This window comes from Filicampus tigris, chromosome 8 (assembly GCF_054856515.1).
Source record: "Filicampus tigris isolate MCC_2025a chromosome 8, RoL_Ftig_1.0, whole genome shotgun sequence".
Classification (NCBI taxonomy): domain Eukaryota; kingdom Metazoa; phylum Chordata; class Actinopteri; order Syngnathiformes; family Syngnathidae; genus Filicampus; species Filicampus tigris.
In genome coordinates, this window is record NC_141224.1 from 15,860,346 (window position 1) to 15,887,409 (window position 27,064).

Here is a 27,064-nt window from a genome sequence, read left to right on the forward strand (position 1 = left end):
GTCATTACAGTTTGGGGGGGAAATGTCATGGTCACAACTGCTAATCTCATAATTCCTGATTTGGTTGGCCTTTTAAAAATGTCCATCTTTATTTTGGAAACTTGGATTCCATTCCAACTTCATGACTCATTATATTTTATTATTTGGCTGCGTCATCTGAGGCCCTCACATGGTCAGGCTGTGGTTACTGAACTGGGACCTCTGAATATCCCGATCCGCAAATGAGGGCCTGCGGGCATCACCAATCTGGATTACGGTCACAAAATAAATGACTCAGACAAGGAGACAAAGAGCCCTTGTGTGGGAAACAACACGCTGTGATGCTTGAGTCAGTTCTCTGAGGGGCAATGATGTCACTGCGTCAGATTCTTCAGCTGCTTTACCTAATACTGCCTATGGCCATCATGCACCTTCCTCTCTGACTAGTGCGAGTCACGTTGAGTAGAGGAAACACTGTTTGAATCGTGAGGGGATCTGAATCATTTCAGTGACACAACCGTATGACTCGCTTGCAACGGTCCATTAAACAATTTCACTTTGTCAGATTCTGAACGATGATCGCAGGGTTTGGATCATGAGGTCACACAGTTATTCAATTGGTCAGTAAATTCTTGATTTCATGATTGGAGGAATCATCTACAATCCATTGTGTGGATGATACAATGGATCATCTTTTCTACAAAATGACATGGCTTTTGTTTTTTGCAATTGTCCAACACCAGCCACCAGTCAACAATTAACAATTCCAAAGAAGACTGATATTGTTCTAATTAAGCTTTAAGAAGCCCATATTAAATATACACAGGCCTCATTAAGCCGTTCATTAAGTAATATCATCCTTTTATTCCTTCATTAAGTCTCTTTTAGTCTCTCCTCCTGGGGAATGTGGGAGTGATGAGGTCTGGGGGATCACGACCTTAATTTTCTCCAAGACAGACGCTTAATTAACACCGTCTCCAGACCGACAATTGGAATACTCAAGGGAATTAAGTTAAAGTGATAGTCTTCAAGCAACGTCCTTAAAAACGGCATAATTGTAGAGTTGTGACTGCATCCCACTTTCATCGGAGCTGTTTTGTCTGCAACAATTCTATTTGCGATTCTAAGTTTAAATTGCTAAGAAATGAGCAGTCTGGATCAGCTTCAGATGAAACTGTGCTGAATGTGACACGCTGTGTCACATACACAGCAAGTGTGTGTGACTGATACAAATCGATGTATTTTACGTGTATACTGTGTGATAAAAATACATACATGCATAGATTGTGTGTGTTCACTTTCTCCTTGCAAGTTTATTTTCATAGGTCACATACCTTACACATCTTTCAGGCCCTCGTTTTGTGCTTTTGCAATATTGATAAGAAAGGCTCCAGTAGAGCAGCAATAGAGCAATAATGCACCTTTTGTCGTACTGAATTTTATTGAAAACATTGAAAGAGCATTTTGACGTTTTGAAACAGTTTCCACATCTTAATAACGTGTCTGTGACATGCTTTTGTAAAAAAAGAAAACTAACGAAAAAAAGAATAATAGAACACTGTACATACTACTACACTACATATACATTCATGAGCTGGGTATCGTCTAACTGTCACCGCATTCCGTCTTGCATATTTAAGCGACCCACATGGTCCCGGTCCATCCCTCATTGGCGACAGCCAATCTGCGTCGAGAACATAATTTTCACGTCACGTGCAGGTGCCGCACGAGCAAACACACAAAGAAAAAATATGAAACAAACACAACCGACACACACTCGCACATTGTGGTAATTGGTGAAATCAAAACAATATGGAGCACCTGCATCCGTCAGACCACAAGGTACACAACATTCTTTTATTTTTATTTTTTTTCCTTTCTGTGCCGTGTGTCAGGAGTGCGACACCTGCGTGTGATGTGGTGCCGGTAAAGTCCGTTCTCGACGCCGCTTGGCCGACTCTGACCAATTGGGTTGCCAGCCAATCGCAGGCCACACAGAGACAAACATCCGCACACACAATCACACCTAGGGGCAATTTAGAGAGTCCAATCAACTTACAATGCATGTTTTTGGAATGTGGGAGGAAACCGGAGTACCCGGAGAAAACCCACGGGGAGAACATGCAAACTCCCCTTGCAGATATACTTTCAGAAATTGGTTGCTCAAAAGATTTGCATTGTTGTGTAATTTCACACTTAATTAGTGGGCAGGCATCCCGGATACACAACTTTTGGTTTTCCATATTTCCCCTTAATATAGGGTCACATTCTTGTTGTTTATTTTACTCTCTACCTAACCATGATTACAAAAAAACACATATAAGAGGGTGTTCTGAAGGATAGATAGATAGCCAGAAGTATAGCAAGCGAGCGTGTGAGCTCTCTAGCTAGCGAGCTGGATACTTTATTTGTCAGTTTTCTGTTGTCAAACCACAATATTTTTCCCAAAACACAGTGGATTCACCCCAAGAAATTTCAAGTAGAACAGGGGTGTCCAACCCCTCAGGATAATTATCAGGATTTTCAGAGCTTGCTGGTGAGGTGATCATTTGAATCGGGTGTATTGGAGAAGGCAGACACCTAAAACAAGCTGGACAATTGCCATCGAACAACGGCGTTGGACACCCCTGCTACTGTGTCCACTTTGATCTACTGTTGTGTTTTGATCATTGTGTTTATATGTGAGTGTTAAAATGTTTTAGTAAATACAACAAAGGACTCCACCTTCTGCCACAAGGTCATTGAACTTCAGTAGCTATCCAAATCCACAAACACACACAAGACCACCGCTCCTTCTACGCAGAGAGCACACCGTGCGTAGGGCACCATTGTCTGTGAGCGGCCCCAATTTGCGTGAGAGAAAACCCACAATTGTAATATTGGGGTGAGGTGAGACCATCTGACTTTTCAGCTAAAGGGTGGCAGCGGCCCTGAACACACACAAAACCCACAACTATGCATTCAAAGCTGTTGATGTTGATGGAAGTGCAAAGCCTTGCCCCTGGCATACAAAAACAGCATTAAGCCCATGAGGGAAGACACGTGTAGCATGCGTTGGTAGGACATAAATTAGTCAAGTGATTAAAAAGCAGAAGTGCTCACGGCTTGTACAGTTTTGTAAGGAGAAGTGAAACTTTTACAGTTTGCTCCACTTATGACAACCATCTGCATTATGATCCACTCCACATTTTTTTAATACAAAAGCTACCATCCACCGTGACATTTAGTTAGTGTTTTTTTTTTTTTGTGGGTTGGCACCACTATTTTATTGGATTTGACGATAAATGATTATCATCTGGAAACATAAATGTGACAAGAGGCTTTACAAAAAATGCTGACCCCACAAATGAATGCTCTGCTGATCTTTCTGATGAGCAAGCAATTCCTGTGCACATTCTTAATTGGCTGTAATTGTAGCCGTTGTCTACTCAATGAAGGCAATCAAAGGGGAGCAATTACAAACGACTGGTCACAAGCCCCAAGGGAAGAACTTGAGTGCAGGACACATGCATGCGCAAATACAAACACACCGACTGAAAGGGGCACACATACATGCACCCGCCCACATGTTTCCTGTATGCTTCATGCAAGACAGCCCTCATGTCTCTCACTTGTGTTTGGAGAGGAAGTGTGGTCTAATGACTTAGCCGATGTGTCACATACATTGCATGTGGGAGACATTTAGCTGCACTGCACGTGCTCATGTGAGAGCCAACATGACTTTGTAAAGGGGATTTTCACATGATGTCCTAATAATGTTGAGAAACTTCAAATGAACTTTGGTCTGCTTCTTTGTCTCTTAAATGTGAGATGCAGCAGTTGGTTTCTTTGCATTAGTTGAAAGAAGGTAGCGCCCGATCATATCCACTGGAAGGCGCTATTTTGTTTTCCTTCGGATTTGTTTTTATATTTAATACAGAGTAGAATTGCAATTGTGAAAATTCCTTGCCTTTATTGACTAAATACATGTCCGTCTGACTTCCTACTGGATCTCTGTCTAGGGTCACAGAGCTGTCAACCCCTAGTTTGTCAAATAGTTTATAGAATATCGCTAGCATTGGGCCAAAACCTTGTACCTCTGAAATAGTAACTTTTCAGGAAAGCCCAAAAATGGCAGGTTTGTTCAACCATTAGCACTACATTGTGAAAGAGAGCAAGCCATTTTCAACACTTTAGATTATTCAATAATGTGTAGTGGGAACCCCCACATGTGAGGATTGACCAATAGTATAGATTTTTGAAAAAAATATTAAATTCACCACAATGTGATTTATGAGGTTTTGACCCAATGCCAGCGAAATAGCGGTTCTTTTTTCAATGGCCAATAGGCAGTTATGATTGAGCTTTATGAAGTCTTTCGAGCATATAGTAGCAATCGTTCATCACTACTCAGTTATTCATGAGCAATATAACCTAAAATGTCATCATCACTTGATGTATTAGACATTGTGCTATAAAACATAGGATATTTATGATTTTGTGTCCTGCTGTAATGTCCTAAAAATCTAATTTGTTGATAAGTCTACAATGTCCCTACTGAACACTGTATTGAATATAAAGTGCATTTTACCATTTTAATTAGTGCAGCACCAACAGTGATACACTGAGTACTAAGTACACAGTCTAAGTCTGTAAAGTGAGTGTCAATTTCTAACTTGCTTTCTCAGTTTACACATGATCAATTCTGCTGGTTAAGACATTCTTTGGTGCTGACTTTAAAACTGAGAAAACCAAACAATCCAATATTTGGGCCTATAAAAGTGCTTGTTTTTGAGCGTGCATAAGCAAAAATACATTAGTTAATACTTCCAATACCATATACAGTATTTTTTTTAATAACTTCATGAGCATTTTAAGATTTTTATAAATTGTGCCATGAAATAATATGCTCTATTGTTGATGCATAGATATAATGTCATAGCTTTGCATGGTTGACGACCCAAGTACTGGGAAGCAGGGAGGCAAGTCTGGGGAGCAGAAGCAGTCTCAAAAAATAATTTATTTTCAAAAGAACAAAAATCCAAGGAACATGGAATTACACAAAATATGAAATGAACAAAAGTCCCCCACAAAATAAAACAATATGTAATGTAACAAACGAACACTAGGAGCAGAGTCAACATAACAGGGAACATGACGTGACATGACTGAGAACAGACAGACACAGCAATGTCTTAATAGCTTGATGGAACTACCAGAAACATGTGCTTATGTGACCTTCTCTAAACTTGTTCATTCAATTGCCCAACTGCTCAATGATTTAGTACTTTTTTTTGCACAACTTGCTAATTTTCTCACAAGCAGTTGAATAGCAAAATTCACAACAGGTTTCTCATTCATGGATCAACCAATACATTCAAATGTTTAGAGAAGCTCAAATGAATATAATATCTAAAGTTTATGTTGCATTTTAGATTCATCTTGAAATTTTACCTGTAAACTGAAGATCCCTAACTTTTTGTGAGCTTGTCTTGCACCGCTTATTTCAACAAGCTGCAGCCGCACAGGAATTGCACAGTTTATCTAAGGCCACAAAAAGTATTTTCCCCCAAACAAGTCACCAATCCCAAACTGGGGTTGTTGCTTAGCGATGACAAAGTCATTTTAGATGAAATGGAAAAACTGGATCCAAAACATTTTTTGATTAGCTCCACGGCCTTTCGTGAACTTGTCTGCCAAACTCATCACTCCCTTCTTTACCTTTGCTCGCAGGTGCCAACTCCATCAATTCCTTCACTATATGTCTTATAAACACCCACCCTCTCATTGCTCTAACTCTGTCTTTTGTGCCTTTACTTCTCCTGTCCGTTAACTATTCTGTCAATCGGTCCTGCTGATGTCTTACAATTCAGCCTTTGCAGACTTTCACATACATATTATTTGAACCTAAAATGTAACGTTGCCCTGGGAAATTTGTCTTTTCATCACATATGCTATGCTTTGTCTTAGCATGACAACTTTTGGCAAAACATAATTCTTAAGTGACACCAAGCGGAAGGAAAAGATGTCTTGTCACCAGTCCCATTCATGTCTTTTTCATAACTTGCCGTGAAGAGAAATTTCAAGAAAACTGGAGATGGAATGTTTTTTTTAACACACGGGCTCCGAAAAGTGGCAGTGCTCAAGAAATGAGATGTCAGCAACTCCAACATAAAACGAGCAGGTCACACATTTGCCTAACCACACGTGGCCAGACAGAATTTTTGGAGCATAATCATTTGTACCCCAAAGCCCAGTTAAAAAAATCACTAGTGAATCACTGCTCTATATTCAATGTAAAATATGCATGAGAAGAATAAAGAAAACACCATCTGGTGGAAGTCTGCGCCCCCTACCCTTAATCCAATGTATTTTACTATAAATTCAGGGTCATAGACACAAGTTTTGTGCCAAAATATAACTTATAAATAAATTCAATGTATCTTATTCAGTGCTTTAAGTGAGCTGGTACACAGTGGCATGTAGTACTTTTCAATTTTAGCCTCTAGGCTTTTTACAGTGTACCGGGACTTCACGTGAGCACTCCACAGTACTACCTCTTGTTCCAATTTTATCTTACTTTGTGATTCTCGTACGACTCCTTCAATAATTCGGGTACCTCAAATTTAAAAAAAATGATAGAGGATTTTTTTCTGCCACCGCTAAAAGTTTATTTGGCGTTTGCACCAAGGAAGCTGTAAACATACGCAGTGATGATGTAATACGTTTCCAACATAAAGGCTAACTTCAAAATAAAAGCTTACCAAATAATAAATTGACTCCATTGCAATAGCCTTAGTAGGCTTTAATTTCGAGGCTGGTCATATGGTGGCTTGACAGCTAGCTTGACTTGTTTTTCTAATATTTCGGCTCGGCTTGCTTATCCTTTTTTTTTATTGCCATTGCATAGTTGCTTCCAACATCAACACAGCGCCTTGCCGAAATCATATTCAATCACTGATTTATAATGCTAAGAAACTGCAAGTTAAGTACGGCATCTTTTAATGATACAGCACAAGACTCCACCGATAACGGGAGTGTAAACATTGACGTCGGACGATGCGCACCGGACATGAGGTGCATTCAAACGCAGTCGGACATTTCAAACACAGACAGAAAAAAATAAATGAATAAATTATTATCTATGATTTATTGTATTCATTAATTAACATACCCACAGCCTAATTTACCGGGCAACAGTTAAATAAGAGCACTTATTTTTTTCCACTTAACACTAGGATACCATGAAACTATTAGAACTACAAGAGCAGTCATTTTGAAGGATTACGCTTAGTTGCGCTCTGGCAATGACACCATTGACTAAAATTATTATTACTCGCTGCTCAAGTGTCTAATTAAGGTATTTTGTTCATTAAAATTCTGTTGTGGGAATATTTTAATGTCAAAAATGTCATATAAATGAATGAGAAACCGTTGGTGAAGCACCTGTGTTGTCCCATGCAGCTCTCTGAGACACGTGTCGCAAGGGACTTTACAGCACTTCACTTCGGAGAGGAGGAAGTAAATCTGAAGTACGGCACAAAAAAACAACTCCATCTTGGTCACACCCATAAACTCTTTTTTTCCATGGGGAAATTATGTCAACAAACACCACATACAGTAAGCTGATTATTTTATTTATTTCTGTCTGGCATGCACTACCCACAACGTCATGACTATCACATCTAACAGCCTATTTTACCACACACGACACGGCTCTTCCTCCTCCTCGCCAGAGGGACTTTTTCACTTTTTCACTTTTTTGCTGTGTGTCAGTCGAGCAATTCATCCTCAGACTCTTCAATATTTTGAAGCAGATGCATCTTCTACTCTATAAGATTTTTTATTTATGAATATTCATCAATCATGGTGACCAGCAGCGTTTCTCAATGCAACCGCTGGTTGCTATAGAAACCCAGCGGTGCGTCCCAGCGCAATGTGCGTAAGATTAAGTAGAGCCGTCAAATTGACTGGGACGCTGTAGTTAAAGGAATAATTACTATTAACTATCTTTATAATGTTTATTACCATCACATTTCACCATGGTAATGAAATATATACAGAATTAGGATATGTACAAAATTAGGAGGTATCAAGAGGCCAGGCGCATCTTATATCTATACATGCAGAGTAGTAACACATCAAAGTTTGAAAACAGTCAAAATGACTGCTCTTGTACTCCTAGTGTTAAAGCGCTTATTATATTATAAACTATGAATTAACTTTACTCTGGGAATAAAGTTAATCGTACTACTGGTGATTAAATTAATGATGATGAAAGTAGTAGAGTTGATTGCTGTAGGTAAAACGTTTTCACAGAAAAGTTAAGAAAGCAATTCAAAGGGGGGGGGGGTTGCTTTTCAGACAGTCAGGACTGTCTCATTCTTTCTTTGGCACTAACTACTGCACCTTTAGCTCAGCAGAAGCAGCAAGACTACTGATGGCAAACAGTTCAGTCGAGGTCAGCCCGACTGAGAGTGAAGAGTCAGGCAGATACAGCTGACTACCAACTAGATAAGTCACAGCAGGCTCTTCTTGTTGCTCATATTAAACCATGGAGGCCAAGCAGAAACTTTGGAAAATTAAATGTCAGAGCTAATAATGTTAAAATGGTAACACATGAAATGCTGTCTTTCTCCATCATCTTCTATTGGCCTCCCTCACATCTTTAACTCATTTCCAGTGTGTGCACACAGTGGTTTATTTATGGCACCATGAACTCCCCTGATCTCTAGTGCTTTTTGTGAGAAACAGATTCTGGTTCAGCTTTTTTTTCTTCTTTTTTTTATCAGTGATGTTTAATGGTGCTTCAGTGGCAAATAAGTAAATACGTTTGAACAGAGAGAGAGAGAGAGAGAGAGAGAGAGAGAGAGAGAGAGAGAGAGTTGCAGCAAAGCAACACAGGGTCAGAAAGTGATTGCAGCAACCAGAGAGGCAAAACGGTAAACACTTAGTCAGGAAGCTGATATTTTCCCAGACCTCCTTTTTGGGGGAAGTCTGATCCGACAAATGGAGCTTCCTCTAAGGGGGCTAATAATACAACAGGCCCATTGTGTGTTGTTTCCCCCTCATCTGATTTAGCAAGAGCGACGCCGTTTGCGTGCAATCTTTCTACTACCATTGAGTTTGGGTGGAGTTTCTCCTGCCATCAGATTGGATTGTCACACCACATGGTAATAATGCACTATTATAGTCTGGCTCAGATGAATAAGACATGAATAGGCAGATAACCGTGCTCCCGTCAAAAGAGTAGATCTGTGTGCGTTGCACTTTTCGAGTCCCATAATTTGAAGCAAAGCAATTGTGCATTACCAGATGTAAATACTGTATGTGAAATGTTCGTGAAATGTCTCATTCTTTTTATCCAAATGTGTCAACGGTTAAATGAACACCTCCATTCTCCCACTTTTATAACATTTAACGGCAGGAATAACACATTCGTCAAAGTCAACTTGTGGGAATTATAATACATCATAACAATTAATGGTTTACTTTATGACATTCTTTATATATAGCACTGTGACAGAGTCCACATTTTTTGTTTGTTTGTTTTCTTTGTAATGGTGTGATGGTCCATATCTGCTGTCATGCAAAGATTTGGGGGAGTGACTCAAATGTTGTTACCATTACTTTCCATGTTTGTGATTCACATTCCTTCTATATTGCTGTAATAAGACGTTTGCTGTTTTTGCTCACATTTGATATACACACACACACATATATGTTTAAGACAAGAGTTATGCTCAGCACTATGTTATTAAGTTGCTAAAATGACACAAAAGTGCTCATCAAAAGCCCTTGCAAGAAAGTCACAATGTCTATTCCTTGACCCACAATTTCAACTGTGACTGTACTGAGCAAGTATAGTTTTGTGTGTCAGATAGCAAGTAATCTCAATGTGTGCTAACTTAATTTGAATGTTCATTTGCATTTGTTTCAAATTTAAAAAAACAACAACAACAGGAGCAATATGTTCCATGTGTGTCCGGTGGAATACTGCCTAATTTGATTAGGAATTGTGTTGGGGCAGCTGCTGTATTGAAAACAGCCCCCACTACGCAGCACACGCACATGCATGCACACACTCACAAAACTCAGCATGCTGTAAAATTACTTAGTGTGTGCCACACCATCTTATCACAAATAGAATTTATCTTTATAATTATTGCCATGTAGATTGTGAACTATAATTTGGGATGTGTACCTTTCACATTTGAACGGGCATGGTACTGATTTCCGGTACCTGGGAATCTATACTGGTACTTGATGGTATCTATTGTTAGTACTTTTGTGTGTGTTTGTAGAAATACAGGTTAATTCAATTAACAACATCATGAGTTTAAAACAAATGAGCAAAAGAGGATGGAGTAAAAATAAATAATTACACATTTTTGCAATAAACAGTGCAAATAATACAAATAATGAAAAAAGTATTACAAAATACAAAGTGCAAAGCAAGGTACTTTCCAATCAACTGCACAAGGAAAGAAGTTAACAATACGAAGAACGAAGATGAATAATAATCATATTTGTGTTTATTTATCTTCATTGTTTTTCAAGGCCCACCGCATGCTGCACGAAGCATTTGAACCCAATTTGGACCGGACCATTGCAAGAAATGACAGTTGAAAGAGGACGTGAACAAGAATGAAGAGAATAGCTGGGACGGAATGAATCACTTGAACGTATCGGACGTGGTATGTACTGCGCGTTAGATTTCGTATTATATATTGTAATTACGGGCGGCACGGTGCTCGACTGGTTAGCACGTCCGCCTCACAGTTCAGAGGTCGTGGGTTCGATCCCGGCTCCGGCCTCCCTGTGTGGAGTTTGCATGTTCTCCCCGTGCCTGCGTGGGTTTCCTCCGGGTACTCCGGTTTCCTCCCACATTCCAAAAACATGCATGGTAAGTTGATTGGACTGTCTAAATTGCCCCTAGGTGTGATTGTGAGTGCGGATGTTTGTCTCTGTGTGCCCTGCGATTGGCTGGCAACCAATTCAGGGTGTCCCCCGCCTACTGCCCAAAGACAGCTGGGATAGGCTCCAGCACGCCCGCGACCCTTGTGAGGATAAGCGGTATGGATAATGAATGAATGAATGAATATATTGTTATTACGGAGAATATGCCATGGAAAATCGCCAACCCTTCCGCTCCCGCACAGTCACAGCTTACAAGGATCCGTTTAGTCACTGAAACATTGTGCCATTTGATTTCGCATGAACTGATACATGGTTGTACTGAACCAAATCAGTCTGTACCAAAGAAAATGTACAGACCTTGGTACCCATCGCTAATTACAGTTATAATGTCATTTACCTGGATGAATTTTGGAAAAACACAAACCTTTTTGTTTTTATTCATCTGTCTGCCACAGGGATTGGGAAATAATAATGAAATACCCAAGGAATGTGTCGTTGTCAGTGGTTAAAAGAAGTATATAACCAAGACAGCATAATATGAAAGAGAGAACTCAAGGAATATCCTCATTTAGTGATCAACCCCACAAGCACGAGAGGCTCAGCCCATGTGGCCGTTTTTTGTGTCACTTTCTACAGACAGACACTCTTAAGATGCCACACTATGCTGAGTTTGCCTTTTAAATGCAGTTTTAGTGTGGGAATTCAGAGAGCACCCTGGAGTTGAGGCGTAGCATTTATCCGTGAGCGGAGAAGGTTGTGTGAGTCACAGTCGCTTCTGTATAGTTGATGACCTATAGCACTTAGTGAAGTATGGACCTCCTTCAAGGCTAAACAGGTGCCCTGTAGGTGGCCGTAATATTTACCATCTTCCATGTTTCAGAATGTCACTCACTAGAGCACATACAGTACGTCTGGTAAGGCCTCACTGGTTCCCTGACCCACATGCCTGTCCTTTACAAAGTGTTGTAAAGGCATATATAGACTAACAACTATTCACAGTCACGCTCACTATGGTAAAAAAAAAAAAAAAAAACAACATTCTAGCCATGCGCAAACACTCGCCAACCCCCGCCGCTCAGTGAGATACACGCTTAAAGGGAAATGAACCCAAACACATTTTTTTCAAGAATATGTTCCCAGCAGGCCCACTAATTGAAATACTGCATTCTGTTTGATATAGCATTTGTGGAATATGAGTTAAACAGCACAATCCTCCCCTTTCTTAACCATTTCAGGGGTGGCCATTTTGTTATTTCTGTCGACTGAAAATTACATCACAACTGCTTAGGGCTCAGGTATTGACCAGTCACGGCTCATCTTCAGAAAACAGGTCAGCTGTGATTGGTCAGTCGTTACCTGAGCCCTGAGTAGTTGTGATGTCATTTTCAGTCAACCGAAGTGAGAAAATGTCTGACCCCCAGAGATGGCTAAAAACGTGTGGATTAACTCTTATTCCACAAACACAATATTTATCAGAATGCCTTGTTTCAACACGTGGGCTTTCATATAACATATTCTTGAAAAAAATATATGTTTGTGCTGACTTTCCGCTTTAACTAACTTACTAATATGAAATAATCACTTTGTCCACACTTGAGTGCTTGGCCAAGGTATTGGGCTCGTGTGACCCATGGCCTTGTCTCCATGTTTGGCTGACCATGCATCATTTCATCATGAGGTCTGTCAGTTGGTCTGTCCACAGGTGCATTTGTTTGTGTGCGTGTGTCCATGGATGAAATGTTCGCCCCTGTTGTGTTGACAATGCATTCCATTTTCCTCTGGCCACTCCGCCTACCTTGCCCACCCATGTTGTTCTGTATAGCTTGTCTTTATTTATGACTGAATAATCATAATGGGCAGCACGGTGGCCGACTGGTTAGCACATCCGCTGGTTTATGATTCTTGTCCCACAATGACTGTATTTAAACTTCTGATTGCAAATGCACCTCACTAAAAAGTAAATGACACAGATTTATTTTGTCCCAAAACTTAAGTCCAAAACTGTTGAGCAATCTGGATCAATGCTAGAAAAAAAAAAAAAAACAGGACTAAACATATGCTACAGGCCACCAAATGGGCATAACAATAAACAAAAATAACTTGAATGTACTTTGGATGAAGATGTCAATCATTTCATCTATCCATTTTCAGATGTTCAATGGCCAATGTGAAAGTCTATTATGCATCATTAATTGCATGTGATTGCAAGGATGTCTTCAGTGCATAATAATACTCTCCTGCTGTAAAAATTAACTTGTGTCTTGTTTAAACTTTCTTCCGGTCTCAATTTAAAGGGCAGACACCAGTAAAAGTAGGCAGCTGTCTGTGCACTCCTTCCTTTTGTAAACCTATTGCCAGCTGCCTGCCCTCCACTCTTGACCTTGTTTTGATGAACACTACAGCATGTGTGTGTGGGTGTACATGTGCTGTGTGAGTGCATAGGTGTCAGTAGGCTTTCAGATGACCTTCGACCTTTGTGACTGACAGGCTAAATATAGCCACCTTGCCGCTCCCGCTTGGGCCTCTCTTGCTTTCCCTCCTTCAGTTTCCTGACTGCTTGCCTGTCAGCTCTCGGGCTGCGACATTGCGTGTTTGCATGACGGGTGGGTGTGTGGACGTCACCCAGACAGAGAGGAAAGAGAACATGTTCAAGTGTGTGTTTGTGTATTGCTAAGGGGGGTCACAGAGGAAGACACTGTCCAGACACCTCAAAGATAACAACCTCTATGGTCGTGGAGCTTTGTGTTTGTGTGACTGACACTGGAAACACTATCTTGTAATTATTTAGTCAGGCTTTAACCTCTAACCCCTCTTATTTGACCTCCGACATCCTGTTCAACTGGGGAGAGGATGGATAAATTCATACATATGCGTACCTAAACACCCGCACACTTCAGAGCCCATTACAATGACTTATATCCATTTCCTGGATCCTGACTCAAACCACGCGATGATTTAACCTGACCCCTGCTTCAACCAGTTTATCCACAAGGTTTTTATTTAAGCACATTTACTTTCAGACAACATGTGGGAAACTTAACACTCGCTTTCATAGTGCTCTACCAGACATTTTTTAAGCACTGTTCTTTCAAATTTGACAGGAAGCTCAGATATTCAATGTAAATGTAAGACATCATCTTGATTGTTATTTTACTACTGTATATACTACACTGTAACATTTCTGATTTTTCCCCAGATGGGTTTTCTGAGTTTTTCCTTGCTCTCATGGGGGTTAGGATCAGGGGATGTCGTTTATATGCTGTCAGCTATGGGCATGTGAAGCCCTTTGAGACTTTCCTGTGATTAAGGGCTATAGAAATAAATTTGACTTGACTTGACTGTATTTATTGTGATTTTTATCCATCAAACTACAATTGTTTACTGTTTATATTGTGGCAGTTCCATACTGATTCGTAATGGTGGTATATAAACCATCAGACTTCCCAAGGTACAGAAAACAGAAAATAACAAAATACCAATTATCAAAATCCAACAGCGACATGCAATTACGTTTACCTGGAGGGGAAATTTTGCTGCTGGAGCTCAGTGAATAGGTTGAGTTAGTGCTCGGTTGACATATTTGTTTGGACATTGTGTGTATCCATGTGCGATTTGTGTGAGAGTGTGCGGATGTCAGCAAAAATCTGTGTGTACACTAAACATCCCTTATCCTTAAATCCAGGGTGAACTTGGATGTTCCTATTTTCCAAGTCTTTCTACACAGACTGACAGTCGTTATTTTTAACCGAGTCATCTCTCAGGCACTCAGCTCTCACAGTGATGTTTATCACGCTTAAAGTCCCTTTGCTACATGCAAGTGCAGCATATAAACCCTTAATATGATCTGGCAAGTGAGTAAAGCCTCTATGTTGAAAACGATGTGATCTGTTGGTCAAACCGCAGTCAGTAGGTTTCAACCCGCATCTCTGTTAGGAAACACTTTCATGTCAGTTCCCCTCTTGTATAGCCTTATGAGCATATTCGATGTTCAGGGCAATAAATAAAAAAAGGCCTTCATTTATGCCACAAAGATGTGGTATTTTTATACCGTATATGTCTAAATCATTTTTATATACAGTGTCTAGACAAGCAGTTCCAGTTTCACGTAAAACAATCAACAAACCCAAAAAAATCCATTGCCAGCCTGTCTCCGCTCTGAGCTTGGTGTGTAGAATTCACGTGCTGCGAAAAATCGGTCTTTTTCTTGGAAGAAGTCTTCTTCTGTCTCATCATTTGGCGTTTTCCCGGCTATGAAGAAGCTCTCAAGAGACTTTTGTTTTTTACTTAGTTTTTCCAGATAGTGGGTTTCCTTTTTTATATATATATCATATCCGAGCCAAGTGATGTTAACAGAGGCACGGGACGATGACCTACCTTTACAACATAAAACATCTTTGAGAATCTGATGATCGTTCATACATTTTTGGTTCAGTCTCTGTGTGGAAATCGACCAATGTCCCGGGGACCGATTGGTTGGGGACCACTGGTCTGCACAAACATTCACGAATTTAATTCAAAAATAAAAATAAAAGCCTACTTAACTCATTCAGTACCAGACATTTTTAGACCCCCACAAATATATAAATATGTTCCTGGGATTAAATGGCTGGACTGTGAAAAAACATATATATATATATGTTATAGTCCTTCATTATGTCAAGAAGTCACATTTTCAAACCCTACCCTCACTTAACAGGTCAATCCACAAAGAGAAGTAAGGACATACATTATACGGTTATTAAGAAATACAGGAAGTCCTCAATATACAAACGAGTTCCATTCCTATACTGGAGATGTAACATGAATTTCCGCGAATATCGGATTATATCATTAGTCGAAATTTACATCCAAATACTTTGTATTTAAAAAAAAACAAAACGAAAATGCGTTAAAATAAAAACATAAGATGCTGTACTGAGCATTACTGTTGAGAAGTGGATGGAGAAGGACGAGAGGAGGGCGAAAAAGGCAAAGATGCTGCCGGCGCGCACAGACACGATCGAGACACTCTGCGGATGCCCAACCGCAAGGAATGCTGGTCTTTGTAGCACAGCAAGTGCTTGTATGCGGAAGTGCGGTGGTTGGCACTAAACCCATCACAAATACACACGCAGAGGTGAACAAGCTCAGACGCAGCACAAAAGCACACTTTTGGAGCGAGGAAAACGGCTGCTTCATTCATGTGGTGAGTGACGTGAATATCAAGTGTTTTATTGACAGTTGAAAGCGGAAATGACGTCCATTTCAGTCATGATGCCGTGTGTCGCCATACACAGTGGGTTATTCAAATGCCGGAGCAACTCTGTCCGCTCATTCACGTGAACAGGTTATTCAGAATATTTCAGAAATCAGAATAAGATCTTAAACCAAATATTGACTGCATGTAAACGTAGTCACGGGCGTCGTAAAATCAAAACGTCGTAGGTCGCGTACGTCGTAATGCGAGGACTTCTTGTAGTGAAATGGCAAAGATAATTTAAGAGTAAATAAAAATGAATTGAAAAGCTAAAATTAAAAGAATAAATCAAAAGCAATTCCATGTCATGTTTCTTGCTGGATGCTTGTCCAGTCTCACTTCACACCACAACTAACCATCGACTTTTCACCTTTGGAAGGATGAACTTTGACCTTTGTAGCAATGGCCCTTGACCCTAACAGGTCCTAATGGTGCAGACGGGACTGCCGGTGACAGGAGACAGAAGGAAACACACACACATGTGAAGGCAGACACACATGTGCTGGCTCAGAAGCAGTAGCGTAGCAAGCGTTGCGCTGCAGACCGGGCGAGTGACGGGAGTACCAGAGGGACACGCAGCAGAGCTCAGCTTACAACAGGAAACTGCTGAGACATGCAGCTCATGTCTCTTCTCAAATTTATAGACCTAGCAGACACACAAGCTCATACACTAAGAGTGTGTTATTGATTTCATTCCTTCGGCCTATTGGACATGGTTTTAGCATTTTCTTTTGGACACAGTGGTAGTAGCACATCACAAATCAACTCATTTTATTTTATGCTTGAAGCATTCAGTTTTCCAAAAAAAGTGGCCAAAAAACAGAGCAGCAATACCCACACAACAAATACAACTTTGCACTACAGACTGTACATCACAAACAAAATGTGGAGAATGCATACCAATTTTGAATATGTGGTAATATAGCCGCAGTAAAAATGAGTTGAATCAAGTTTGTGGGTTTGCTCTACTTCCAAAATAACATGTCTGAATAATGTGTATATAAACAGCATACCTACAGTAATTATGTTTCTGTGAAGGTTAAACTGGACACAAACTAATTTGTTTTGGCCAGTGGGAGCATACCTCCCCTAAAAATAATGAGCCTCATAGTTTACTCTTTACTAAACCTCCCCAGTAGGCCACAGATGGCCTTTCAATTACCGAGCTAATACATACAGAAATGCAATGCATGGCATTATCAATGAACGCAAGAGCATTCTTAGATGCTTATTAGCAAGCAGACAAGTTCACATGCGTACACACGCACTCTGAATCATATGCAGAGGAACACAGAAGTACATTTGCATGCACAAACATGCACGTTATTTTGCTTATGTGCCAAGTAAGCAATCTTTGTGGAGGTCACCACTTCACACTGCTGCACCGCAAAAGCAGCAATTCGTCCTTTCCACAATGCTAAGTGAGCAACAACTTATTTTGTTACTTTACATATGCGCTTTAAAATATTACGTCAACCTTTTAAAAAGCACGCTTTCCTCAAAATGTCAAAATCATTCCATTGAACTTGGAAGCTTACACTTTAAATATTAACAACCGTGTGTCCAAAATTGCTTGACGACAGTCTTTATAGTACTATTGGGACTTTATATATTAATCTGGGACCGCACTTTAATTATTTCTTACAAATACTTTTCCTTAAGCCTTATAGGCTAATAACCACTTAAGATTGTTGTAGGCCTACATAAAGTTTCTCTGCAATGACACATCCTCAAGTGACAAAATTGACCAGAATGGAATGCTAACTACCAGAAATTTACTGCACAAAATAGTGAAACAGTAATAAACGGTCACAATTAAAATGTCATATACATAAATATATTACTGCCACACATCAAATACAACCCCGCTTTTCCACTCCTTTGCCACGAGGTGTTTTTAATTACCTTTACTATGACTAATGGAGCAGAGCATAATAGGTAGTGTTTAACACGTCAGCCTCACAGTTGAGGTCCAGGGTTCAAATTTCAGTCTTCCTGTGTGAAGTTTGAATGCTCTACCTACACTTCTCTCACATTCCCAAAGCATGCTTCTGAGGTGACTAGAAAACCCGAAATTGGGAATGTGAGTGTGAATGGTTATTTGTCCTTTGATTGGCTGGTGACCAGTCCATGGGGTACTCCGCCGTCCAAAGTTGTCTTCCAACCACAATGTGGACAAGCATTATAGACAATGTTCGGATGACTGATGCTACCGAGTGTCGCACTTGACCTTTTTACCACTTGATAGACTGTGAGCTGGGCATTCCGCTTATGTGACAGACCGGTCTGCCTATCCGCCTCTGACGGACGCCCATTTTGTTTTGTAGGTGAACAACGATAGACGGGGAACTTAAAAAAAAAGTTGGACTTAGCTTGGTCGGAAGCCCATTTTTCCATCTATGTAATCATCTGTCGTCTATATTTGCACATATATATATATATATATATATATATAAGGGATGTAACGATTCGCTCGCGCCTCGATTCGATTTGTTTAATTCAAAATCGCTACCATGCTTGTCTCTGTGCCCTAGTGTTTGGCATCCACAAACACAATACCCATTGATGGCGCGAACGCATAATTTGATCTACACATTTAAAATGTGGTATGCATCTGGAATGGAAACAATATTAAAGACATTTTTTTAGCACTCTAAGTTAGTATATTCTAATGATCTGTATGTAGGTATGTTATGTCTTTTGTTAGGTGTTTCTGTATGGGCTTGCGAGTGCTGAGATGGCAGAGTTAGCGATTATTCGATTAATCGGTTTGAATTGATTCTTTATTGATTTTTGATTAATCGTTACATCACTAATATATATATATATATATATATATATATATATATATATATATATATATATATATATATATATATATATATATATATACATATGTATATCCATGTGTGTGTTTGTATAAAATGTACTTTCTTTTTAACTTCATAGACAATAAAATAGTTTAGCGAAAGTAAATTTGTAGCTCTATAAGCATCCTTATCCTTTTGAAAATAACATCTGCATCTGCATGTAAAATATTTATAGATTTTGAGCCAATACACATAGAAACAAATCATGGTAGATATCCTCCACAGCATTTGTTTGACAGCTAATGTTTCCTTTTGATGCTCTGGTGGAATGTTTGTCTAATTTTATCTAGTTTGATATGGCTTCCTACTTTGACATAATCTGATGAGAAAGTTGTTGAAAACTATGTTTTTAAGTCCCACTGTTTCTGAATATACAATTCTGTATTGATATGCTAAAAAGACATTTGGGATCGAGATTTTAAAGGAAGCTATCCACAAGGGAGTTGTGGGCTAGCAGAGGGTAGCTGCATAATCAGCTCTGCCATCAGTTAACTGATATTCTGCATAATAGAGATGGGATTTCTGGGGCAGTGTATGTGTTGTCATATGTGTATGTGTGTGTGTGTGGCAAGGGTAGCAATGGGGGCTTGTCTTTTTATCTGTATGAATTTGTGCATGTCAGCATGTGTATGCATGTTTTCAGTTTGTCGGTGTGTGTGTGCGTATGTGTGTGTGGGTGTGTGTGCGAGTGGGTGTGCATGCGTGTGCACATATGTCAGGGGCATTGACCTCTTTCCCCACAGGGAAAGACAGTCACCGTCTCATTAAGAAAGAGAGATTGAGAGTGAGATGGATAGACAGGAAATAGAGGGAAAAAATTAAGATGGTGAAAATAAAAAGACCGGGAGCCCAGAGGCAGGCATAGAATGTATTTGAAGGTCAAAGGTCACCCATCCATTACCAGAATGAGCAGGAAGGGCTCTGGCAAAAGAAGTCTTGAAGTTTTCCAAACGCGCACACACATGCCCTCCTCAAAAGGGTTTTAGGCAGAATCCAGACCTGACTGTTTTTAATTGACTAATTTTAAACTCTGTGGGGGTTTGATGTTGAGGAAACAGGCTAAGGAGACTGTAGTTGTGGGTTCGGCGTCTTTAGGAAGGAACAAAATCCATGTGTGTTGAAGTGCAACAGTATGCATGTGCCTCAATGTAGAAAGTGTAGGCATAAATGCTTGTGATCATGACTTTATGCTTATAGTCTTGATCTGACTTGCTTCTTGGTGTCAACCAACTTAGATTAAACTTTTTTTTTTTAGTTTATCGGGATGTTTTTTCTTCTCTCCCAAACTTTGAGGTTTCCACAAGAATGTAGAGTAGGGGGGGGGTTGTGAAAAATGTAACATCAAAGGACATAATACGTTTTAGTTTTTGCTCATATCACACCAAACCATTGAAGTTATACACTTCAACAAAGGAAAAGGAGATTAGGGTGAGAAGGATACAGGGGTTTATGCATGGAGGGGTGCTGGAAAAATAATAATGAAGAATTGCACCAAAGACCAAAGTGACCACAAGAAAGTTCTTAAACCTCAACCAAGTCTACCGTCTCATGATGACACAGCAGTGCGGTTTATCTTTGAGGAGGTTCTCATTCAATTATCCAAACTCTTCCTGGAGTCCTGTTGGAGGACATGAACCAACACATTTCTAAAGAGATTTACAGTAGTTCTCTTTGATTTTTTGGGGGGGGATTTTTTTTTTAGATAGTGGAGTTTGGTTATCAAACTTGATCAAAAGTTCGATCTAAAATATTGTGGAAAATATACAATAATTATTTTCTTAAATACAGTTCTGGAGGGTAATAGACAAAGTGACTTGTCATCAGCTTTCTCTTTTCTTTTTCTTTTTGAGTAGGTGGGCTTTTTTACCATGGAAGCCCATTATCACCAGTAAAAAAAAAAACATTTTTATTTTTTTTACTGGTGGGAATGGGCTTCTTCCAAAGAATTTGTATTTATTTTATTTATTATTTTTTCCTGGCGGATTTTATCTTTTTTTTTTTTTACTGGCGGGAATGGGCTTCCATACTGTGTGTCTAGCCAGTCAAAAAAATATCAGTGACGATAAGGCAAAGAGGAAAACTAATCGCAGATGATAGTTCATCAAGTTGAGGCTTTGTATGCATTATGTTGTTTTACAATTTGACAATTAACAGTGGTTGCTTGCAAAACTTAGTTTTCCAAGTAATAATGCTATTCACATTCATTGTACTTTAACATAACAGTCTCCAAAACAAAACAGCGTTCAACTTTTTTTCACTGCCTGCAGCCTCTACCAGCTAGATATTGTGAAGCAGCATTGTCAATTTTTGTTAAATAATTATTATGTGATTATGTGCATGTGACTTTTTTGTTGTTGCAATAATACGGTGTATTCTGTATGTTGTACAGACTAATCAATCTCAGGGACCCATGTGGGGCCCTCTGCTATAGACCGGACGTGACGTCAACACTGCAATTGCAGTTTTGCCTGCTCATGTATTGCTGCAATTCAAATACGCCTTGTAAGTTAAAAATTGATTGGTGGGAAGTGCAACTGTCAGGCTGTCAGCATCAAAGTTAAGTGTACAGATTCATTCTCACCTATTAAACTGCAATGACAGCGTAACTCATTAAACTAAGGGTTAACCTGCCGTCTAGGTTCTGAAGGAGAAATAAATGGGTACGTGGCATAGGTGATAGGTGAGGGAAACTGTGATGGATAAAGAGGGAAACAAATTCAGGCAAGCAGAGGGAGAGTAACAGATGGACCAAGAAAGTGAGACAGAGTGTGAAGCAGAAGCTGAAAAAGGGCGCAAGAGAGTTAAAGAAACCACAACAGAAGCCCACTGCTTATTAAGTCCTCATTTTCTTTATGGTGGCGGGGGTGGTGGTTTTGGAGCCACAACTTCCCACAGCACAGCTCCTTTCTTATGATCTCAAACACACACTGAGACACAGATAACCACATGGTGATATTTGTGTGTTCACTTCATGACTGTGAGCTAAAGACTGTGAATGTGAACACTTCAGTAAACTCACATTATCTGGTTTGAAAAGGTTAAGGTTCCAAGCGGCCTTAGGTCCAACTGAGGGCAAGGGTTCGGATCAAGCACTGTTGTGAATGGGCTCAGTCACGATGCATTACGTGCATGGCGCCAGCCTCCTTTCTGTCGTTCACCTCCACACACTTGTCCACCCGGTTTGAATCTAACCTCGGTTGCTCTAGAGTCGTGACATCTTTCGATTCATACCAATAAAAAAAATGCTGCGTTTGCTGCCCGCTTGCATATCACATTGCAGTGTCTCTTGGATGTGTCAGAGCGCCCCCATTTGCTGTAGACGAGTTTCTGATAGTTGCCAAACCACCATATGGATCATTCATGTACCATCCCAGTGGGTTGAGCGTGAAACGATGGCTTCCTTATGAATGTTTCATTCTGATTTACATGAGAGTTGCTCAGCTCTTTTGCAGCATATGCTGAATGTACAAAGAAAAATCTTCCTTTCTCACATTGCCGCTTGCTTCAAAATGCGACTTCATTTCACTTTTGTGGTATTTTCATAGAACTACCACTCATAGCTTTTGTCTCATAGTCTTCAGGATCTTTTATCCAGTTAGTCATAACATTTCTACGTGTGTGATTTCTTTTAAGCTCTTGCCTTAAAGAGGGAAATCAACCCGAACATATTTTTTTCAAGAACATGTTCCCAGCAGGCTCACTAGTTGAAACACGGCATTCTGATTAATATAGCGTTTGTGGAATATGAGTTAAACAGCGAAATCCACCCCTTTTTAGCCATCTCAGTGGGTGGCCATTTTGTCACTTCAGTTGACTGAAAATGACATCACAATTGCTCAGGGCTCAGGAAAAACTAGAAATGCAATTTCTCCTTGAAACCCAAACTGAAATACGAACATATGATTTTACATTTATAATTAAAATGAAAGATTACGTTTTTCATCATCACTCTAAGTAGAGCTGGGCACTTGACCCTTTTTAGCCGGTCCGGCCGCGACCCTCCACCTTTGACCTGGGTACCCTTCCAACCGCGATCCCCCACCTTATTCATAAAACAATTATCGCTAGCTAATTATATATTATTAGCGCCGACGCGGGAGTAGAAATAAGCCTAAAAAGAAGCCTTTCACTGAGTAGGCTGAGATGAAATTTGGCCGCCACGTCAAGCGCATGAGGGCCGATTCGTGGGCCGGACTAAAATCCACTTCCGACCATGCTTAGTCCGGACATTTTTTTTAATTTGTCACACCCCACCCCTCCGCCCCAAAAATGGGCATCCAGCTGGGCCGGAGGGTCCGACCGGTCCGCCCCAGGGACGCACTGCCCAGCTCTGATTTATAAGTAACCATCAGTAAAATTCGTTTTCACAAAATTCGTTTTCACATCTTTTTTCACACAATCAGTGACAAAATAAAAACTACCCTGGGCTCTGTTTTAGCATTGTTTAGCTCACAAACAATTAATTTAAATGAACAAATATTTTGAGTGAACGTATTGAATAAAATACAAACTGTTTGGCCATTTCTCATTTAAATTGAGCTCAGCCGCGAGTGTACTGCCAGTTGTGGAACTGCAAATGACAGGGACTGTTGACACCTGAGCTAATGTTACTCGTTCACTGCAAATGAACGACATGTATCCCTCAGCGAACGATCACGCCCATTGATTTTGCCCATAGTGATTTGTTCACTGAGAATGAATGACGTATCCATCCATCCATTATCTGTACCGCTTATCCTCACAAGGGTCGCGGGGCGTGCTGGAGCCTATCCCAGCTGTCTTTGGGGAGTAGGCGGGGGACACCCTGAACTGGTTGCCAGCCAATCGCAGGGCACACAGAGACAAACATCCGCACTCACAATCACACCTAGGGGCAATTTAGAGAGTCCAATCAACTTACCATGCATGTTTTTGGAATGTGGGAGGAAACCAGAGTACCCGGAGGAAACCCACGCAGGCACAGGGAGAACATGCAAACTCCACACAGGGAGGCCGGAGCCGGGATCGATCCCACAACCTCTGAACTGTGAGGCGGACGTGCTAACAAGTCGACCACCGTGCCGCCTGAATGACGTATGTCACTCTGAATAATTCTGCACTGGTTCATTCTTACCATATCCCCTTAGCGGGGCTACATGTTCATTGCATCCTTTTCTCCGAGTTAACGGCTAAAGCTGAGTCAAGCCACATGAAAAGAAAGACATGAACTCATTATCTTAACAGACACACATTAAGTGATAAAAGGGAAGCCAGAAGAGCATAGTCTGATGAGCATAAGACAAGCTGCAGCAGCAACATGGCGGGGAAGATGTGGGTAAATGAGTTCATGAGAGTGTGTCGGGCGTGCTACCCGTCTGTTAGGCTCTTTGTCATGAAGATTTAAAATATCTTTCAATTAATAATACGGAAATACTAGAATACAAAATGCTTAGTCTACCACTTAGCAGTCAGTCTCTTGCGACTGAGTTTGTACTAAGGTCCATGAATGCACCGTCTCTCAGTAGTGAATGTGTCACAGAGTACTTAGGGCTGAATCATGAATTGAATGATGGAGCAGTGAGCGATTTGGTTAATGGATCTTTGAACTACTCATTTTAATGAATTAATTCTAGTGAATCAATCAAAAACTCAGCGGTTCCCATCACTTATCTGGTTTGGATGTCATTGTTAGCTCGAGAAAGGCTGTTCTGTACAGTAGACAGATTTTATTTCTGGCCCAATAAGAACACCAGATTAAAAGTCATGTTTCTGTCAAGTCAATACAATTCCTCCCTACTGGGGCAATTGTACACTGGGCACCAACTCAGAATTTGTCGAGACAAGTTTTGTAGTTCTCAACCATTTATTTATTCTTTTTGCATGCAAATTGAATGACTGTTCTTAATGTAGCAGTAGGCATCTCGTTGCAGGTGTGGCGATGATTTTTCTTCTGTCGGTTTTGCCTAAAGGCATCAGGAGACAGAGTGTGTGTGTGTGTGTGTGTGTGTCCTGTGAAAATCAGGAAACAAGTTCAGCAAACAAAGCTTTGTATTTTCCTTTCCAGGTCATATTGTCGAGAATAATTTGGAAGCTTTGTGGTCATACATTTGTAGTTATCTTGTATCCAAAATATACATTCTGTACAAGATATCAGTTCATTTCAATCTTGGATCTCTTTGTGTGCTCACTTTTACTTTTGTACAAATTTAACCAAAAGTGACTCTGATTGCCAGGAGTAAGGTATAATTTTCATAAGAATAATCCTGACTGGAATCTCATGGTCGTGAATGCATGGTGACTGAATATGTCACACCTCTTACCCAAGTCACTGTTTTTGTCTCTTGAGTGAAGCAGATTGGTGCCTGCCGTTCAGCAGACTGTAAACCTAACAGGTCCAAAGAATGATGAATGGTGGCTGGAGCTGTCTAATGCCAGCCAAATGCTTTTAATAACACAATAGAAATAGTGCCTCTTCTGCTTTTCCCTTCTGAAACATGGGAAAATTATTGTTTTTGTAACTCTGCCATTATCCTCTCTCCACAGAAAAGTGCTACTACTTTGGAGGCTGTTTGTTAGTGACAATTGTGATGGATCATCCCTCTCATTCCCTAACAGAGACTGTGGAGACCGATTACACCATTTGTGAGAAGTTCCTTTCTGGATACTAACAGCAGTATTCTTGCAATGCTTTATACTTAAACTTTATATCACAAAAAAATATAAAGGCACTGTATATGCATACAATATTTCTACACCTTGTTTCTGTCCAGTAAAACCTAATTGTCTTACACTGTAAATTTTAAAATCTGAAACACCAAAAATTAGCATATTTTCCAGACTATAAGACACTACTGTTTTTTCACACACTTTGAATCATGCACCTTAAACAATGATGTGGCTAATTTATGTATTGGCTCACGAGTTGTATGCCGCCAATATTTTCACCAGCCCTTAGTTGTATGCGTTCATGAGAATAAAGGGGTGTTACTCAGAGGACTTGGTCCGACATCAGGGAGCGGCGACAACTCAGAGCGAGTGAAGTGCAAGATCAAGCCTTCTCGTATGACATCACAAAGAAAGGTCCCGGATATGCGCCGACCATCTCTGATGTTTGCCAAGTGTGTCTGAGGCAAGAATTGCTTTGAAAAATACTTATCGTTGTCTGGGGAACCCATTTTTATACAAAACACGACATCGGGTAAGACATGTTTGCTTTAACCGCTTGTGGGCCGTCATGATTCTTGGTGAGTAGTGAAAATTATGACAGCCGATACTGTTAGCAAGTTAGGAGGACTTCTGTTTTCACCCCCCAGAAATATGTGTTTGAACACAAGAAATCCCAATCCATCAAATTACTATGCAGATAATAATTAACATTTTGAGCGAGGATCCCAGCAAATTGCGGGACTGTGTAATGCATGAGTAGAGAGAAAAGAAAAGCTTTTGAAGAGCAATTTAAGCGCGTTTGTTAATCAAAAGTTTAAAAAGATTTCTGCATCAATATTCCTTGTTAAAACATCGACACCAGGGGCTTATAGTCTAGTGCGACCTATACAGTATACTCTACGTGCAAAATGGTTTCCTATGTCTCAATTGAGTTGGTGCGGCTTATATTCAGGTGTGCGCAATTGTCTGGAAATTGTGGTGATTAAAACCTGAAACATAATGCCACAAAATTGGTGATAGTAATGTAGTTAAATTTGTTGTGTATACTCACTGTATTAATTACTTAATGTTTTTACTGATGTGTAAAATTTCCCCTATAATTTATTTCTTCTTTTTATATTCTACTTATTCTTTATTTGAATTTTACTGTTTTGTTCTTTCATGATGGCAAAACTCAAATTCCCTGGTTTGGGATTAATAAAGTCTTTAAACAATCCCATCATATCCTGTCTCATCTTTAAAACCATCACGAAACACTGTTTCTAGAAGTTGCCCGCCCGGGGGGGGATTTTAAACCATATGGGACTTTAAGTACGCAGAAGGTATGAGATGCTTATTTTCTGCAAAGCTTCATTTAAAGAGGATATGATTTATGACTTTGCACTGGACAGTTTAAAAAGACCAGGTGGCTTTTTACTATCGGTTGTCTGATTTA

General features: G+C 40.0%; 1 long non-coding RNA gene across 2 annotated transcripts in view; it reads left to right on the plus strand.

The window, feature by feature from the left end:
* Positions 1 to 26,807, plus strand: part of LOC147143910 (uncharacterized) — an 85,780-nt gene extending 58,973 nt beyond the window's left edge. For both annotated transcript variants that reach the window (XR_015087934.1, XR_015087935.1), the window contains exons 4-5: positions 10,519 to 10,655; positions 25,507 to 26,807. This is a non-coding gene — a long non-coding RNA (uncharacterized LOC147143910). The remainder of the gene's footprint in view (positions 1 to 10,518; positions 10,656 to 25,506) is intronic.
* The last annotated feature ends 257 nt before the right edge of the window (positions 26,808 to 27,064 follow it).